Raw genomic sequence first — 4,605 nt, 5'->3', positions numbered from 1 at the left:
AACTGGGCAGAAGCAGTAGAGAGGAAGCAGTAACTCATTTGGACAGAGATTTTAAGAAAAGCTTTCTAGAGGGTTAGTCTAAGGACATGACCGGCAAACGCAGAACTAGTTTATAAGGAGCTTATGAGTTACTGATGCGTGCCTCTGGGGAGACAAGGTGAAGTTGTTCTCTTCCAAGTGACTTTGCTTCAGTCCTCACCATGCTGTCATCTTCCTGGATTCTGAACTCGACTCTCTAGACACTCATTTAAGTTAGGTCTCAATTTATGGGCTGTATCACCCCCATTATGTTTCCATCTGGCATTTGTTGAATTTAGATAATATATTTGTACCGGCTTGAACGGTATATGAACCCCACCCCCACAATTCATGTCCATCAGGGAATTCTGGATGTGATATTTGAATACAGGACCCTGCTAATATAATTAGTGAAGAAAGAGTCATTTTGTATTGGGATGGACTCCATCCAATGACTGGGGTTCTTAAGACACACAGAGGAAAAAAATGTCGTATGGATAGAAAGGCAGAGATTGCAGGGATATGACTGTAAGGAACACCAGAGATTGCAGATAGCTACCATAGGCTAAGGCAAGTCAGAAAGAGAGAGACGAGAGAGAGAGAGAGAGAGAGAGAGAGAGAGAGAGAGAGAGAGAGCCAACATCATCTTTATTTTGGACTTTGGGTGTTTATTGTTTTTAGCCATCTACCTTGTAGTAATTTGTTATGTTAGCCTGAGCACGCGAACACTGTGAGTATCCTTGTTTCCTTTTGAGACTCTGACTTTCTTTGTCCTTTTTGTGACATGGTCTTTCTTTGCCAGTAGAGTTTCGAATCCAGAAGATATTCAACTTCTACTGTGAAATAGGTGGAACGAAGGTCATTTGGCCATTAAGACATGACTGCCAAGGCTGTTCATCGTAGTCACTGTATGAATGGATGTCCACATCCCTGTCACCATATCTTCGGTGATGTGTTTGCTCTGGGTAGCATTCTACCTTTGATTTGTATTTGTTTCTTGATTTATTTATTTTGGTGTGCAGATGGTTGAAGCCAGAGCCTATTGAATGCTGGGCACACAATCCAGCCTTAGCTTTTTGGCTCTGTCTCATTTTGTGTAGCGTAGGGCTTTAGCTCATGTTCCTCCTGCTGTGGTCTCCCCTCGGTGCCAGTGTTACAGATGTGCACCAGCGCACCTGGCGATGTTTCCTCTTAGGGCTCCTTGAGGCTGCTTTTGAACCCTGCCCTATGACTAATGCAGTCATGGGATCTGGGTTCATCCTATGCTTTCCGTGATTTCACAGCTCCAGAGGGTGCTCTGGAAAAGACTGTGAGTCGATTGAGCTTCCGTGTGGAAAGATATGGCTTCCTACCCAGAATGTGTCTGAGCATTATATAAGGAAATGAGCATGAGGGCTTGTGTGTGTTAATCAGTAGATAAGGTCAAGAATGACAGTGTGTCTTAGTCAGGGTTTCTATTCCTGCACAAACATCATGACCAAGAAGCAAGTTGGGGAGGAAAGGGTTTATTCAGCTTACACTTCCATGCTGCGTTGCTGTTCATCACCAAAGGAAGTCAGGACTGGAACTCAAACAGGTCAGGGAGCAGGAGCTGATGCAGAGGCCATGGAGGGATGTTCTTTACTGGCTTGCCTCCCCTGGCTTGCTCAGCCTGCTCTCTTATAGAACCCAAGATGGTCCCACCCACAAGGGGCCTTTCCCCCTTGATCACTAACTGAGAAAATGCCTTACAGTTGGATCTCATGGAGGCATTTCCTCAACTGAAGCTCCTTTCTCTGTGATAACTCCAGCTGTGTCAAGTTGACACAAAAATAGCCAGTACACAGTGTGAGTCAAATCTAAGCTCTCTATAAGATCCCCAAATGGCTGGGCTTAGCTGAAAGCCCGAGAGAGCACACTCGCCTGGACTCTGCATGGAGAGGAGCTTCTCTTAGATGGGAGCCCATTCTGAACCTCAACCACGGCTACCTTGAGTGTTGTAGATGAGGAAAGCCTTCTTCATTCATAGCCTCTGCTGTTCAGGGTTCTCCCCTGCACCAGTAGCCTTTTTGAGAAGATTCACATTGAAATGCTGGAGACAAAGATAGCCATAAGTGATCATAAACATAATCTCATTACAGATGTCATAACAATACTTCTAATTATAGAGACCAGGCTTGCTCCCACTTCTGCCTAGGGATGGGGTAAGTTTGTCTCATGAACACTGTGGAAACCAAATGCTGCTTTGATGACTCCAGGACTCTAAATGTTCTAGCAGCACCTGTGGAAGGTATGGGAGGTGTCGTCATCGTGGTTCCAGCCACAGCACAGGTGAATGCTATGCAGCTTTGAAAATGGCAGGCATTATAGGGGCGTTCTTTTAGGTTAGTACGGAAAGACCAAGGTGAGTCGGGGAATAGCACCCCAGGAGGAAGTTAAATACATATGCAGGACACTTCTCTGCGGCAGCCCTCCTACTTCAATCCAAATAAAGGGGTGTGCCGATTGAGGGGCTCACCTTCTGAAATACAATATTTTTTTCTCACACTGTGACTGAAACCACAGCCCAGGACTTGACTTCCTTTATTTTATGCTTAAAATTCACATATAAATGGAGAGTAGGGGGAGATTAGGTGAGAAATAGACTATGCTTAAATGAATACTTGAAATCCTAGCCAGAGTTAAGACCAACTGATGTCTGAAGGAAATAGCTACAAGAAGTCTGATGAAAGTCTAAATGAGTGGTGTCTTATTAACTTCAAAGTTTCTGTGTAAAGTGATCTTCAAAACACCTGGCTACCACAGTTGTCAGGTGTGTTTCCACACACGGTGGGTGAGTCTGAAGATGTGTTCTTCATGCTTGTGATGTAGATGCAGCTTCTACTGGAACCGAGGGGAGAACTTAGGAAACACCGGCAGTCAGAGGCAGCTCGCTGGATTTCACCTCTACAGCCGAGGAGTACTTGCATATTGGATTTGCTTCGTGCAGCAGTTCTTTCCAGAGCCTGGCTAGCTCCTCCTTCTGCGGCTCCTCTTCCTGCTGCCTGACTTCCTCCAACTGCTGCGGTTTCCAGGCCGCCATTTCAGCCATTTTCTTCTCCAGCTCCTCCCCGCTCTTTGGCTCTCTTCTTGGTGGCCAGCTGAAAAGGTTCCTGAACTAGAGAACCAGAAGGGTTCTCAGCAACTGATTTATTTTTATTTATTTATTTTTTTCTCTTTCTTTGGCACGTGGTAGATGACAGTGTCTGGATGAGCCTTGAAGCAAGCTGCTTCCTTCTGCTGCTTCTGGTCTTCCTCCTGGTGCTTCCATATCTCAGCCTTGTGGGGACCTCTCTTGTCAGTCTCCAGGGAGAACGGCGCAGCTTGAGTCACATCCTTGATCTTTTTCTCTGGCAGGATAATGGTGTCAAAATGGAAGTGCCTTGAACTTGGGTACCTCCCCTTTCTGCATTTCTTTTCTTTTCTTTTCTCCTTCCGCAACTGGCAGTCTTTGTCCCGGGTATCAAAGGAGAAAGGGCACACCTCCACATTGCTGTCCTCTGGGATGTGGGGCTCATCAGGTACCACATAATGTGGCACAGTTTGAGCTTTTATCACTACTGGTTTTTCCTCTTCCTCGTCTTCTTTCATGGGCACTCAGATCCTGTTCAATGCAAAAACTGTCGTCTTAGGGACAGTAACTGGAATTACCTTCTTTTCAGGAACACACACAATGTCTTCCAAGATCTTAGTATCGCAAGGTCTAGAATGAAATTCAAACTGTTCATCTTCTGTTTTGTTTTGTTTTGTTTTATTTTTTGACTCTCACTCATGAATTCATTTCTCAATTTCCAAATCAAAACCAAGAGGCTGAGTAGGAGGCTTAACAGCAGGTCTCTTGGGCAAGATGGGGCAACTTTCAAAACTTCTGGGCTCAAGTTCCCATGCTTTGATTCTTGTATTGTTGCAGTTTCTCAAGCTCCTCGGCCTCCTGCTCTGCTGCACTTTTGCAGGTCACAGCCCTTGTACGATATTTGGTCTGCACTATGGTCTTGTTTGGTCTGGGGGTCTTGTTCACAGATTTGGAGGGTAACAAGCTCTTGCCTTTCTTGAACCTCAGATGGTATCTGTTAGGGGTTTGATTGTGGAAGGCTTCAACCTGCTGTGCAATGGGCACATACGTAGCAGCTGCTTCATCAAATGTTCTTTTCTTTCCTTTGGACAGATTGAAAGGCTTAATGATAGTCCATCCTCTGGTCCCTCAGGCAGGGGTGGAAGAATGCTTTCAAAGTTCAGACATGAAGTTCACTTCCTTATACTCTTCCTGGTTCTTGCACTGTTGTTTGATTTGCTCATCTGTGAGGAAGTGAAAGTCACCTGTTTTGGTAACCTAGCTCGTGGATTTCTTCACAGCTTGCCCTGGCCCTGTGAGAGCGATCTTCTTAAACTCTTCGTTCTTCCTCCGCATCTCCACCACTTCCTGCTGCATTCTCAGCCTTTTCTCTCTCTTGCTCATCAGTTCTCTTAAGAACCTTCTCCATGGGACCTCATGAAACTGCAAAGCTTCTGCAAGGCAAAAGACACCATTAATAAGACAAAAAAACCACCAACAGATTGGGAAAGGATCTT

The 4,605-nt window shown here is 45.3% G+C and overlaps 1 pseudogene; it reads right to left on the bottom strand.

Annotated features, from left to right (window-relative positions):
• Positions 1-2,877: 2,877 nt before the first annotated feature.
• The window catches only part of LOC110293747, a 3,776-nt pseudogene continuing 2,048 nt past the window's right edge, over positions 2,878-4,605 (bottom strand).

Source organism: Mus caroli, chromosome 4 (assembly GCF_900094665.2).
Source record: "Mus caroli chromosome 4, CAROLI_EIJ_v1.1, whole genome shotgun sequence".
In the NCBI taxonomy this organism is placed as follows: Eukaryota; Metazoa; Chordata; class Mammalia; order Rodentia; family Muridae; genus Mus; species Mus caroli.
Note: the sequence above shows the minus strand (reverse complement) of the source record. Positions and strands in the feature narration are given on the sequence as shown.